Source organism: Cervus elaphus, chromosome 2 (assembly GCF_910594005.1).
Source record: "Cervus elaphus chromosome 2, mCerEla1.1, whole genome shotgun sequence".
In the NCBI taxonomy this organism is placed as follows: Eukaryota; Metazoa; Chordata; class Mammalia; order Artiodactyla; family Cervidae; genus Cervus; species Cervus elaphus.
In genome coordinates this window covers 11,297,618-11,313,136 of record NC_057816.1, presented here as the reverse complement: position 1 = coordinate 11,313,136, position 15,519 = coordinate 11,297,618, and the positions used below count along the sequence as shown (strand labels likewise).

General features: G+C 47.2%; 2 pseudogenes; one reads left to right on the top strand and one right to left on the bottom strand.

The window, feature by feature from the left end:
* The first annotated feature begins 56 nt into the window (after positions 1–56).
* Positions 57–622, top strand: LOC122704726 (annotated as a pseudogene).
* A 4,819-nt stretch (positions 623–5,441) lies between these two features.
* Positions 5,442–14,634, bottom strand: LOC122704718 (annotated as a pseudogene).
* Between the last annotated feature and the right edge of the window lie 885 nt (positions 14,635–15,519).

Here is a 15,519-nt window from a genome sequence, read left to right as displayed (position 1 = left end):
CCACTTCGGGAGTCCACCAGCCTCTTTCCCTGCTGTCCGACCCTCTCAGCTCTGTGATGCCAGGGGACCTCAGCAAGTGGCCTGGGCCCTTGAGCCTGAAGGGAGTGGATTAGAGGCTACAGCACCTGCTGCAAGTCACATACGGCTGGGCAGAGGTCAATGACCGGGCCAGAGTGCTGACACCCACCCAGGTTAAGAACCTGCCCACCGGCAATGCATGGGACAGGCTTGATTCAGGTAAATTGTACACCTTGGTCTTAACAGATCTGGATGCGCCCAGCAGGCAGGACCCCCAAACACAGGGAATGGCACCACTTTCTGGTGGTCAACATGAAGGGCAATGACATCAGCAGTGGCACGGTCCTCTCAGATTATTTGGGCTCTGGGCCTCCCAAGGGCACAGGCCTGCGCTGTTACATCTGGCTGGTTTATGAGCAGGAAAGACCACTGAAGTTTGACAAGCGCATTCTCAGCAACCAATCTAGGGACCATTGTGGCAAATTCAAGGTGGCCTTTTTCTGCAAAAAGTATGACCTCGGGGACCCCAGTGACCAGTACTTGTCACCAGGCCAAATGGGATGATTATGTGCCCAAGCTCTACGAACAGCTGTCTGAGAAGTAGAGGAGTGGGACACCATCCGAGAGTTCCCAAACAGTGTTTCCCTTTAATGATGCATGTAGATTTCTGCCTACATCCGCCCGCCCCGCCCCCGCCAACCCATCCCCCTACCCCGCCACTTCTTGCCTGAGTCCTCAGCTGTCAGATTTAGGTTTAGGGTGACTTTTCTTTCATTCTGCCTGCCCTGTATAATTCTAGGGGGTTTATGTTTTGATCCAACTTGAACTCTGTTTTGTTGGGGGTTACTTTGCTACTGTGAAGGAGTTTATCAAAATGTTAATGTGAGAACGACAACTCAGATTTTAAAGAAGAAAAAAAAAATTCTGGTAATATTGCAGGCTTGCAATATTAGAACAGAGCCTCAAAGAATCTTTAAGGGAGGTTGAAAACAAAGAAGAGATTGACTGCCTCTGCCTTTTGTGAGCCCAAGCACAGAACTGTGTATGAAGGCACCTAATGGCATGTGTTTTCACAGCCCTGTCTCACCAAGACAACGAGAACCAGCATGCCCACTAACTTCCAATGCCTCAGGCTGGTTACTGGGTATCAGTGTCCCACTCTGGCTCCTTTAAAGAGCAATACCAGAAAAAGCTACAGAGAGGAAGTCACTTTGCTGTTAAAGCCTGGCCATCCAGATAAGCAGCAGTTCTGGGTAAGAGGTTATCCAGAAATCTGAAAGTCTGTGCTTGTTAACTTGATCACTCTTTGGTGTAAAAAAAAAAAAAAATCATTCTGGATGTTGTGTTAATTCTGCTGTTTGCTTATAGTTGAATAAAAATAAAAACATTGTGTAGATGGAAAAAAAAGGAAGAAGGAAAGAAGAAAATTAAGAATAAAAGTTCAAAATCTATCAAAAAGCGTGTTTGTAATCACAATTTTGTGCTTGTACAGTTTAGGTGATTTAAATAAATTTAACTTATTTAGGAATAAATTTATAAAATAAAAAATAAGAGAAATTTAAAATACAAATGTATTCACTAAACCCAACAAAATAATAATAATAAGACTGTACCATACTAACCATGTAGGGCATGGTGACTGAGCGACTAACACTTTAACTTTCTTTTTCATCAGATTCTCAAGCACTAAGCTCTTTCCCCTACCTTTCATGCTGTGTAAACTATTTAGCACTGGGAGATGTGGAGAGATCTCTAACTGTGAACCCAACCCAAGAAATTTGTAAAGATAAAGAAAACTGGAAAAGTATCCTTTCTGGAGTATACTTAGCAACTTTGCAACTTGTGGGGCAGGTCACTTTGAAGGTGTTTTGAGGCAAATAAGAGATGCATGCTTGGTGATTTGCTCCTCAAGTCCTGAGGGAAGTTAGGTGACTGAATGTCTGGCTACTTGATTTCACAACTGATATCATCCTGGGGAAAGAATGTTCATCAGATCAACACATATTTTCTCACTAAACAGCAGGCTTAGAAAGGTTTCTAAGGCCAACATCAGGTGTTTTTGACATGAAAGGCGGAATGGGGTTAGTCCCCTCTAATACAGAGAGATTGAACTGTGCAGGTTGTCATGGTAACAGTTTATTGTGCTACCCTAGGAGATAAGGTAAACTGACAAGAAACCAAAGGCCTTTACAACTCTCTTTGCAGTGTGATTTTAGGCTTGAAGTAGTTGTCAAGGAAAGGGTGGCTGGTAAGGGTGAGGAGGGGAGTAATCAGAGCCAGTGCTTTAGCTCCTGCTAGAGCCAAGAAAACAGGAGTGCCTGCTCAGTTAGGGTTTCAGTTATCTTCCACTAGATCCTAGGTGAGGAAACAGTGATATGTTGTCTCTGTGGAGGGAACACAGATCAACACCTGTTCCTTTCCCGTCTCAGGTCCAGTCTGATCCCCTTAGAGCAGGATGTATCACCCCCACCAGAGAGCTGTTGTCTCTGTACCTGTGGCTGCCTCCCCACTTCCCAGCCCTCCCCACCCTGTCTCAGCCCCACGGGTCTGCAGTGGCTCCCATGATCGCCTTGCTGTTACCTGAGCCTGACCCTCTGACTTCTGTCCTGGGATCTGAATCAAGGCACAAAATCCAGGATGCACATGCCTGGCGAGGATGCTTCACTGTTTTCCACGTGCTCTGCAAGCCTGGGATCATGCTGTTTTATATTCTGTTCTTTTCTCTCAATGTCCTATTGGAAGGATTTCTCTTAACATTGAATACTATTTTCAGGCAGTTGGCTGCTTGATGGCCTTCTGTGCTGTGGACACTTTATGTTGAATGGACTTTGGGATGTCTCAGATTTTCACTTTTGTTAGAGACTCTGAGGACTTCATCCTTACCTCTTTATGTTTGTGGGTGCTTCTGATCATAGCTTTACATAAATCTTACAAGCAAATTTCCTGGGACAAAAAACAGTACTTATATTTAGGACAAATCATCATCACCCAAGACTGTACTAATTTGCACTCTTACAAGAAAGGTTCAAGATCTTCCTCTTTCCTGTTTTTCCTACCTTTTCTATCACTGAAGGCCATAAATCTTTGGTCTACAATTTGGAATGGATAAAAGTGGAAGGAAGGTGGAGTAAGACTGTTGCTTTAAAGATCAGATTTATCCTCATGTTGGTGGCACAGGCTACAAATATAGAGCCTCATGAGTAAGGAGTACATTAACAGGTACCAGCTTCAGCCCCAGGCTTAGGCTGATCTAGGGTGATTTTTCCAGGTGATATCATGGTGGTAGCCATGCTGAGACCATGCATGTCTCCTGACATGGATGCAGCAGTGTGTTCAAGTGCGTCTACTAACTCTTCCATTCATTTAATCAAAGTATATTTCTTGAGGGTGGCTGCATATCTGTCACAAGTGTTGGAGCCAGAAGATAGGAGACATCTTACCTCTGTACCATGGGGGTCATGCCTTCCCGAGGCTCATGCAAAGACAGTGAGCTAGCATCTGTAATTAACCAGAACTGTTATTCTTGCTCCTATTGGTGGTTTCTCACCAACAGCACCGTTGCTTGTGGTTCCACGGAGAAAACTTGGAGAATGAGTTTGACAAACTGTTCACTTGCCTCTCCATTAAGCCTGGTTCATGGTATTTACTGTTAAAGAAAAATAACTGATTCTGCTCTCACCTTTTCCTTGTTTATCAGCTCCGCAACTGGACCTCTTTCACTCCCCGCAAGTCGATCATAATCCAGGACCATCCCAAAGTGTCCAGGCACATGTACCCATGGACATACGGCCAAGCTACACACAGATAGTAACTTCAGGGTTTAGGGGTGTGTTTCAGGGTCAGGGTGACAAGCCTAAAGTCAGCACCTCGCCCTATGCCAGCTTTCCTTGTCTCCCTCAAGAGGAAGCCCTTTACTCCTCTGGCCTCCCATCCACACTATTTTCATTTTCTCCATCTGGCTCTCCCAGTTGGGAGTTGTCTCTTTATCTGTCTCCATGACTTGTAGGTGAGCTCCTAGCCCAGCTCTCTATCCCTGGGGTCCACCACAGCACCTAGCACGTAGTAGGTGCTTAGTAAATTTGTACTGAATGAAAAGATGACTGTGTTTTCCACCTTATTTAGTCTTTCCTGCTCTTTCTCTATTCTGGATCTGACTCTAACCCTGCTGTCCCCAGCCCGGGCCTCTGCCTAGGGTCTCCAAATGGGAAGAAGTGGTACTTCTACTCCAAAACTGGCAAACCATGGCAGCTTGAACCAGATGGTTTGTGGCTTTCCCCATGAAGGAAGCTCAGAGAGGCTGAGGGCTCTGTGCACCCTGGATTCCCCCATTTACATGAATGGCATCCTCCCCAGCATCACTGGAGGTAGAAGGAAGGAGCTTGCTGGACCCTGGAGGAGGGGGGTGGCTCAGGAATCCACATGGGGCTGTCACTTGCAAGGTGGCACTGGAAAGGAAAAGCAGGTGTGGGCAGAAGAGAGCTGGTGGCTGGGGTGGAGAGACGGAAGGGAACCATCTCGGTGTAAAGGGCCATACCCAGATCTCCCTGCAGCAGAAGGCCACTGCCAATGTTCCTCCAGAATGGCAAGAATACAGTCTAATTTCATTACCCCTTACCATCTCTCTGAATGAGGAGGTGGTGTAGTTGGTGGGGCAGCCATAAACTCTACCACGGTCTAGAACCTCCCCCTGACACTTCCTCTGTGGCTGCCTCTCTATCTCTAGCCACATGATTCTGGAGTAAATCTCAATCACAGTTGGTGCAGGGTCAGGGCCACACGACCATGTAGGGCCAACTATAGGACCCCATGCCCCTACCAACACAGTTGGTCCAGAACTGGACTCAAGATCTGAGTTGGGTCAATCAGATCCCTCCCTGGAGCCTTGATGCCTTCTGAGTTTCTTTCCTCACTGACTAGATGCTTTAGAGATATAAAGCCCTGGGGCAGGCAGCTGCAGTCCTTCAATAGGTGTAGAAGCCTGAGGGAAGAAAGTTGTCAGGCTAAGAGAATCAAAGAGAGAAGAGAAAGAGTGAGGGTGTCAAACTGTGAGCTGATGGCTTCTGATTTCTTGGGTCCAGTCCCGGAGATCTTTGGATCTGTTCTGGTTCCCGTGTCCCAGATCCCAGATCCCCAGTATCCTTCCAATAAGCCTCCCCTTTCCTTGAAGTCATTTGGAGTTGGGCTCCTCTCACTAGTAGTTCAGACTTGATTCTAGGTCCTGCCCAGGTATGATCCACCTCTGCTACCCAAGGAGAGGCACCCATTCATATCAGCATCATTGAGATGAACCCTTTATTCTTTACTGAGAATAGGGCTTGCAGAGCTTCAAACACAGTTCACCAGCATCCTTGGCAGGTGTGCACTGAGTTGAGAGAATGTGTGTTTAGAGTAGGCCTGATTAATTCCTGAAGCAGCCACAGCATTTACACTGCAAGAGCCAGGCCAACCCTGTTGTTTCCCCAATCAAAATCTGAGAAATACAGCCTCAGGAAGATGTCACCTGGGATCCAGGTCTCTGTGGAGTCCAAGTCCTCTGTGCCCCCTCAAATGCTGCTAATACAGACGTTCTGAGAACTCTGGGGAGACTGAAACACACATCAGTCACCCTGGGCCACTACCTGCCACCCCTATCAATATCCAGCCCTGGCATATTTTTTGGTTTCATTTCCCTCCTTCGGTAAGAATCAAGTGGTTCTCTCAGCACCTGAGGAAGTGGGGTACAGCCAAGAACAAGAAGGGCCAAGACATGTGGTTGCCATGAGGAAAGGAGGATTGGGAGTTTGGGATTTTTAAATGAAAATTAATATAGAGGATGGATAAAGAACAAAGTATTACTGTATAACAATGGGAACTATATGCAATACCCTGTGATAAACTGCAATGGAAAACAATATGAAAAATACATATATATAAATATTTGTATATGTATAACTGAGTCACTTCGCTTTGCAGCAGAACTTAATGCAGCACTAAAAAATCAACAATACATCAATCATTTTTTTTAAAGACCAAGAGTGTCCTGTAGGTCCCCTCACGCTCTGCTGTTTCTTCCCTTCTCACCTCCACTCACAGTTTTCTCTGCAGAGAATGCCTGTTTTCTCTCTCTTCACCACAAACTATTCTCTTCTTAAACATTTTTTATTTTAATACTTTGTTGTTCATCCATCCTCTATATTAGGTTTCATTTAATAAACCCAAACTCCCAATCCTCCTTTCCCATATCCCCCTGCCTCATGGCAACCACATGTCTTGGTCCTTCTTGTTGTTGGGTGTACCCCACGTCCTCAGGTGATGAGAAAATAAAATTTGATTTTATATTGTTATTTTATAGCCAAATAACAATATCATGAGCTTCAGGTGGACAGTACAAGGAATCAGCCATACATATACATATAGCTGTTCTCTCCAAGGTTCCCCATCCAGGCTGCCACATAACATCGAGCAGAGTTCCAGGGCTACACAATAGGTCGTTGTTGTTTATCCATCTTAAATATAGCAGTGCCCACAACTTGTTCTTTATACTGCACTCAGGCCCTTAGGAAGCCTTCCTGGACATACCCTTACCCTCCAAGGCCACTCCAGGTTGGGTTGGTTGACTTACCCTGATGCTCCCCTCATTTGTGGACCTCATCACCCCTAATGTGGCCCCAGTATCCCTTTGCACAACCCCAGGGGGTGCCATGTGCGTGGAATCCAGTATAGCGTCACCTCAACCCAAGCAGGCCTCCTTATGCCTCCATGAGGCTGGGAGTTTAGAATTACTGAAATTCCCTCTTTTCCTCAAAGCCTTCTTTGAGTCTGCCAGCCTGCCCTGAACTTCCATAGGGAGCTGACATTAAATCTTAACCCTGTGCCAGGGCTGTGCAATCACTATGCTCCTTTATCCACCTTAGCATCCTACCTTCCCCACAGAGAGGTCAGGTAACCCCAGCTCACAGAGGGGGGACCGGGTCTTAGCAAGGGGAAGTTGTAGCCGAGAGCTGGGGTAACCGTGTAGGTTAACATCCAAACCAGAACAACTGTGAGAAGGAAAGGAGACTGTCAACCCCCATGGTGGGACAGCACACTGGGGCTGTCCCCAGCCATCCTCCTTGTCACATGGCCTATTTCACAGATTGCTAGAGCTGACTTTCCAGGTTTATCCATTTGAAGGCTCTGGTTGAACTGAAGCCTTTTGAGGGCAAAGGACCTTAGCATTCCCTTCTCCTTATGCCAGGCATCATGCCAGCATGGGGTGGTGTCTCCACATTTCTTTCCAAAGGATAGATGTGCCAGACTTCACTCTCTTTACTCTGTGCCAGAGGCCTTTACTCTCAAGTGGTTGGTTTTGTGGGAGGCACTGGCCCAGCCACATGGGCTAAGCAGCATCTGCAATGGTGTGACTTGGCCTGTGACTTGACTGGGAGGAAGGCAGAGGACGCCCTCCTACCAGCAGCAGCCCAAGGAGGGTTCCTGCAAGTCCCAGATTTGAAAGCCAGCCCAAAGGATTGGCCCCTCACCTGCCACATATAGACTTGAGGGGGCACAGGGTAGTCAGTGCTGTCGATCATGAAGATGACAGGAGGCAGGGCCCCAATGCTCTTATATGAAACCACATGCTGTAAGAGAAAGAGGGAGGGAGGTTGGCCCTGCTGATCCTTGGTGTGCAAGGAGACCAGGAGTGACCCAGTGGCTTGACCCTTCACCTCATGATCCTTGGAGGCGATAGCATCGATGAGCTTCTGGATGTTGGGGACCACTTTACTTGGGCCAATCAGCAAAGAGGTCCTGGTGTCCACAAGGACTTGACATCCGCTGGAACAACCAATCACCATCCCATTCACTGGGAGACAGTGGGACAAAGAGTGCACCAGCGTCACTCTGAGTCTCCCCCACGACTGTCCCCTCCTTGAAAGTCTCCTGAACAGCTGGGGCTTCAGCTCTAGTCCTGACTCTGTTTTCCTTTGCTCTTTGTCATGTCACCTTCTTTGACATCTTTGAAAGCAGTACTTGAATCTTCCAGGCCCTTTCACTCCTCAGGGCCATGACAGGTTCTCGTCGCCCTTCCTAGAAGACCACCATCCCCTTTGTCTAGCTAACTTCTCCTCGTTTTCCAGGTTCCAGCTTAATTGCCACATTTTCAGCGAAGTCTTTCCCCTGGACTGGATTAGTCTCCTGTCTTGGTCACTGTCTCTAGACCCTTCCTCATGTCTAGCATGTACCAAAGTGGTGATTCACTAAGTCTGTGAGTCGTTTCATGTACATATGCCTTATGAGATGTTAGGGCAAGTTTTATCCTCATTGCCTCACTAGAGTGCCTGGCACACAGTGGATGCACAATGTTTATTGAAGAAATAAATAAATAATTGAAAAAATGAATGAGGAACACCCAGAGATCTGTATCTGGTTTCTGACCAATGATGGGTCAACCAACATAGTGAAAATGGAGGTTCCCTGGAGCATCAGATTCTCAGAGTGGTAGGTGGGGAGACACGGGCTCCCTAGGAGAGATTGTCTCCAAGCACTGGCCCCTCACCAGGCTCAGACACTGAGGCCCTGGCCAGGGGATGCCCAAGCTAGCCCAGAGGACGTCCAAAGGACAGCTCAGTTTTCCTCTGAGGCTATCACATAGAATCTCGTCAATTATTGCCCCTTGTTCTCTGCCGCTTCTGGAACCCAGCTTCCTGACTCTCTGTCACAGCCCTTGCCCCACTGTGTGCCCACTATGGGGGTGAGGAGCTGTGGTTATGTGGGATATCTCTCTTTATGAGTTGCTCTCAGGCCTCAAAACTGCAGTCAACCTGTCTCCACTAGTGGGTAACTTCTCCCAAAGGAGACCAGCTTTCCCCATTTTTTCAGGACTTTCTCTGTTTTTTAACTGTCTGTTCTATGTGCTGAGAACTCGCTTGGTCCCAGTAACCCTGGACAGTTGGTCATCTTATCACAACCCTATGACGAAACTCTTGTGATCCTCTGTTCACTGCACTTTAGGGTCCTCAAGCCATGCTCCCTGCCTCACAGCACAGTGGGTGCAGCCCTGCTCGGGCTGCCCAGTTCTCTCTGGATCATCTCAGGACCTGGACAGAAGTCTCTGCAGGAGGCTGCGGTGATTATAAACCCATGGGTGTGTATCTGTGTTTGTGTATCTGTGTTTGTGTGTGTGTTTGTATATGTCTCTGTGTGTGTATCTGTGTGTATCTGTCTGCTTGTGTGTGTTTATATTTGTGCCTATGTGTGTGTTTATGTGTCTCTCTGTGTGTTTATGTGGATCTGTGGGGGTGGAGTGTATATTTGTGTATTTGACAGAGTATCTGAGAGTACATTTGTGTCTGCATGTATCCTTGTGCATGTGTGGGAGCATCACTTGGGGTGATCCTCAAAGGGAGAGGCTTACCTGTCCATGGTGATCTGCCAGTACCAAGCTTTGGTCACCGGTACCCAGTTGAGCTCTCCATTGTAGTAGGCATTGTCCACTCCACCAAACATCACCACACTGCTACTCTCCTTCTGGCTGTCACAAGAAGGAAGATAGGGGGCTCTTTGGAGGAGAGAAATGCCAGGCACTGTGTGTGGGCTGGGCTTGTCCACCCATCAGAGGCACTACTAGAGTCCCCATTTTATAGATGCAGAAATTCAGGTTCGGAAGGATTGAGAACCCAACCAAAGTTGGTCACCAGCCAATGAGTGGCACAGAAGAGGTTCAAAGCTGGGAAAACTGACCGGGCTTCTGAAGAGAGCCTGGTCCCCTCCAGTGACCTGAGTGCTCACAGATCCCTACAGGGTACACCATGATGGAGGGGTCTGGCATTTCCCTTATCTAAACTGTCATTTTTCAGAAAAGTTGAGGCCTGAAGGCACAAGCAGCATGGGTTCAGGGGCACCCAGTGTTGACTTCTCTGGCATGTGACCTGTACCATACATGATGTACCGTCCATGAGGCCCCACGTTCAGCAGGCCCCTCACCTCTGTCACCCTGTCTTGAAATTCCTAATACTTGTTGAACAAGGGGTCCAACAGTTTCATTTTGCACTGGCTCCTGCAAACTGTGTAGCTCATCCTGGGCTCCCAGTGAAATGTTAGCGAGGAAGGAAATGTTCCCGCCATCCTTCTCTTTTCTTCCACATCAAGTCCCTCAGAAAATCCTATTCTCTTTTCCTCCAGCCTGTTTCCTGATATCTTTCATTGCTCTCTCTTCCCTCCATCCCCATGGACCAAGCTGCAGCCCTTGAGACCACAAGCAGAGTTGGGTTTCAATAAAGTTTTATTTACAAAAACCAGTGGTGGGGCCAGATGTGGCCCTGGGGCTCTCAGTTTCCGTGGGCTAGACTATCTGTCAGGAAAAAGGTGGCCTATAATTTTTCATGCAACTGCAAGCATCTTACAGCTAATTTGGAGAGAGAGCTTGTCCAGCTCAGACTTATGTGCTCAAGTAGAAGGCAAAGAGAGGCTCAGAAATGACACCTTGTTCCTCCAGGTTGTCAAAGATGGGGGTTATCTCTGGGGTGGAGAAACTGGGGTAGCTCAAGCCGAGGGTGCCATCAAAGGGTACATGACTGAACCCGAACTCCTCCAAGCTCAGGCCAAATGGCTGGGCAGTGCTAACAAGGTTATTGATCTGTGGAAGAGACGAGTGTTCCAACATCATGGTTTGGGAAGTGAGGCTGAGACAGGTGGGTATGCAGATGGCATTAGAACCACAGAGAATAACTGAGACCTGGCCTTGGACTCGCTTATCCTCAGATGGGGAGACCAAGTTGGGACAAGAATTCAGGTTCCATTTGTGTGGGGCTGTGTATTTAACAACAGCTGCTCCTCTGGCAAACATCATCTGAATGAGTCAAGTTGACCTCATGCCTTCTGTCTATGTGGGTCATTCTGGACTCAGGACCAAGTGGTTCCCCCTTGTGGGCAAAATGAATAGAGTGCAGGGTAGCCTTCTCTTTGGCATCACTATGATCTGATGACAGAAATGGACAGAATTCATTGAGGTGCATTGTGGATTCTGCATCTGCCCAGAAGACAGAAGTCCATTATACAATGTCACTGGACAGGTTCATATGAAAACTCTGCCTGGGAAATATGCACTTGGGGATGGATATTTGTGTGGGGGGTGCGGGGGTAATACTCAGGTACTTTGGAGGAGGCAGGCCATAGCTTTTATTAGATTCTCAAAAGTCCAATAGAGTAGGAAACCGTTTATCGGACCCCTCCCACATCTGTGACCCCTGCTTTCCCAGGCTGGATGCCTGAAGCCCCAGACTTTCCCCAGGGGCCTCAGATCACTTTTATCCTGTCCCAAACACACCACACCAGCTTGAGTCATGACTGGCCAGGCCAGCTCTACTACTTACCACAGGTGTGACCTTGGCCAGGCCCTTGCTCTCTGCACTTCAGTTCCCTCATCTGTATCATGGAGCTAATCGTAGTACCTGCTGCGTGAGGTTGTTGCAGGATTAAACCAGTTATTTGCAAGAAAGTGCCCGGCACAGTCTGAAAATATAAAACTGGGTACTTTTTCTTCATCTCTCCCTGATCCCAACAAAAGGAACCTTGAGCTGCTCATGGGCAAAGGAGCTATAAGCCCACACTCCAAGCCCCTCTCTGGGTTAGCCACTCTGGGAGTTTGTGTGTCAGCAAGGATGCTGTCTCCCCAGGAACAGAGTCCTGAGGGGTAAGCAGCGGTCGTTCCCAAGGCCAGCCATGACTCCACTTCTGTTGCCACGTTACCTGAACAGTGTCATAGCTGAGATCTGCGCTCATCCTCCCAGATCCGTAGATGATGTTGAAGGACTTGTTTGTATACCGGAAGGTGGAGAACTCTTGAGGGTTGAAGGTAATGTGTGTATCTGCAGACACAAGAGATAAGTGTCTGTCAGTTGCCAAGGGTAGAGAAGGGGGTGGGAAAGTGAGTACAAGATGGGGCGAAGGGCAGGTACTCACAAAAGGCAAGACTGAAACAGCTGATGGAAGGCACCCACAGTTTAGATGAGCCGGTGTCAAAGAGGACCCGAAATTCCTTAGGGGGTGTTCCAATGGTGATGTTACCAAAATAAGCTAGCTATGGGAGCCAAAGAGAGTGGGCCAGTGCAGATCTGGCTCCCCTTGATTCCCACACTGCTATCTCCCTCTGGGTGTCATGTTGCAGCTCACAGGCTTTGCTCACAAGGGTGTCTGCATTTGATCTTTTTTTTTTTTCTGTGCCCTGTAGCATGTGGGATATTAGCTTCTCAACCAGGCATTGAAGCGGCACCTCCTGCATTGGAAGCCCAGAGCCATAACTCCTGAACCCCCAGGGAAGTCCAGTGACTTCAATTGAGAAACTCTGCAGCCTCCTCTTCAAGCCCCAGTCTGAGTGCCTCTTTCTCCATGTGGTCCTCCCAGGTCACCCCAGGGCCACTCCCTCTAAACTCAGACCACATCCCATATACACCACACAGGTGGCCCTTCCATTTGACATGTATTTACTCTTTGCCTCTATTTAAGGGTGGCCTGTGCATTCGTGAAGAAGAGGTAAGACTTTTTCTAAAGTCAATAGCTATGAATATAGTGTCAGATTATTGCGACCTCAAGTGCCTTATGGGCTCAGTACATTTTTAATGTAATCATTCTTGGATCTGCAGAGGATAAACTTTCTCTACCTGGGGTTTCACACTTGATGTGCAGTTGGCTCTATCTTTTGATCAGTTATGGTTCACCCTTTATCTGTAACTCAGTGGCTCACTTCTTTCAGAAAGAACAATCTCCCTCAAAGTAATATCTTTGGCACAGAAATGGGTGTTCACTAGCCAGCTGATAAAGCTGGGCCCAGTCAGCACAGCCCAAGAGTTGAGGATGAGATTGCCTTCTCCTCTGGGAATGGGGTCCCTGTTCCCCACTATTTCTGCCTCCTACAGGAGCCCCAGCCCCAGCATCCCACCTGGCACCTCCAGGTGAGCCCCAGTGCTAGGCCAGAGGACCAGGGGGCGCTGTGGAGCACCATCCTCCCAACGTACTCACATCCATGAAATTCTTCAGGGGGTGAGATGCGAATTTCTGGTCATGAGAGGAATTCTGGGACAGGTGGTAAGCTTGTTCCTCTAGGAAATTGTTCAACAAGTTTTTTTCCATGAGCGTTTCTCGCATGGTCTTCATCTTCATTAGAGGGATTTTTCCACCAAGCATGCAGAAAAGGAAATGAAGAAGCAACAGTCAGCTGTCTGTGTTATAGTATGACTGCCATACCTGGTATTATAATGGCACTGTATATTTTCCAGGCATTTTTATGAACATCATCTTTTTATTAGAATGCCATGCAAAGATCATGTCAGAGACCTCCATCTGAATACAGGTTCTGTTGTGTAATCATCAATTCAGTCACTCAGTTGTGTCCAACTCTTTGCAACCCCATGGACTGTAGCACGCCAGGCTTCCCTGTCCATCACCAACTCCAAGAGCTGGCTCAAACTCATGTCCATTGAGTCAGTGATGCCATCCAACCATCTCATCCTCTGTCATCCCCTTCTCCTCCTGCCTTCAATCTTTCCCAGCATCAGGGTCTTTTCCAATGAGTCAGTTCTTCCCATCAGGTGGCCAAAGAATTGGAGCTTCAGTTTCAGCAGCAGTCCTTCCAGTGAATATTCAGGACTGATTTCCCTTAGGATTGATTGGTCAAATCTGCTTGCAGTCCAAGGGACTCTCAAGAGTCTTCTCCAACATCACAGTTCAAAAGTATCATGTGTAATCATGAGTAAGCCATATGACCATTTGGAGTCTCGGTTTCCCTTTGATAAAAAGGTGGAATATAGTAATCCCCACTCCCAGTGTAGAATGTTTTGCATGTTAAGTAACATGATGGATGTAATGTACCTGTTATATAGGAAGTCTCAACAGTGAAAGCCTTTGCTGTGGCCATCACACTGTATCTTTCTTAAGCTTTGAGAGGGAGTTAAAGGGGGCATCAATATCCTCTTTTTCACAGGAGAGGAATTTGAAATTCAGGGAGTCTGTGACTTGGCTATGGTCACACTGCTTGTCAGAGGGAAAGCAGACAAGAATTACCCCACCACTCTTTCTCCAGAGTTGAATACAAGAGAGAGGTGAGAGAGGAAGCTAGAAGGTGGGGAACAAATTAGGGAAATTAAGAGGCTAAAGAAGCACCAAAATTGAAAAACTGAAAGAAAACAACACAGAGAATTATGAACACACAGAGACATTGAAAGAGATGGAGAGATAAATGAGAGACATCGAGATAAAGACAGACAAATACACATAAAATTAGAGGGGAAGGAGAGAGGAGAGCTAGAAGCAAATGAAAGAGAAATGCTATTCCACAGAACCACACTTACAGTTGCATAGGTTGTGCACTGAAGAATTCCAGAGTGCCTTCTAAACACAGATCATTTTGTGACTGGTACCCCCAGAATTGTGCAACTCTGCAGGCCTACCCCAAGACCCTGGAGCCCCATGATGTGCAAGGCAAGGACTTATCAATAAGTGAGGGTTGAACTTTAAAACTGTCAAAGAATGATTGCATATTACCTCCTAACCCAGAAAGAGAGGTGATGTCACTTACAGTCCCTGTACTTACATGACCACACACTCTGAGAGGGCCACCAGCCCAAGGAGCCCAAGCCACTTCATGCTTCTTTCCTGGGTCCAAGTACTCAGGAAAGAGCAGGTTCTTAGCATGTAGTGGTGACAGGGAGCTCCTAGTTAATATATGCTTGGACCTGCCCTAATTGTTCCCTTTAGGCCACAAATGGATTTGATAAAAAAATAGAAACCTCTTGATAAAATCTTTACCTCCACCAGTGTCCTTGGGGAGTGAACTTAGAGAATTCTCAGAATACAGAGAATTCTACTGTAATCTCTTCCTTAAGGCTTAGCTGGAAAATCAACCTGAACTGCATGGACTATCTCAGAGTGGGGAGATTCTTGCCACCTTGGAGAAAAGACTGCTATTAGCATGATGAAAGTAAATGCTGGGGGCCCTGCTAGACATTCCTGATCCAATATGGTCTTCCTAGCAACTTCATGAGATGTGCATTGCTGTCCTCAGTTGGAGAGGAGATTGCTAAGAGGAAAAGAGGTCAAATGGCAAAGTGAAGACATTAGGGGCAGCCCAGGGACATATAAGTGGCTTTAGGTAGTGGGCCAGATGGCTCAGATCGTAGGTGATGCCAGTCTACGTCAAAGAGCTAGGCTAGAGCAGTATTAAAATTGCACATTTTCAATATTGGAAGAAATGTGATGCATGCGTCCACAAGATACAAACAGAAGGCCAAACCCACCTGGGTCTTCCAGTTAAGCTTGTTGGAGATCACATTCTTCCTTCTGGAATTCCTGCTCAGGAAACAGTGGGAATAGAGCCATACTCACTGCTAATGGTTCTCAAGGAGAGAGACAGCCTCCCCCAGGAACCCTTTGATTCCACTCTGTTGGCATCACCCCAAGCTGGACAACAAAATGGTAGGTCATCCAAAGCACTTAAAAATACTTCCTAATGTATCTAAGTGTCCTGGCATGTCTTATTCCCAGAGTTCC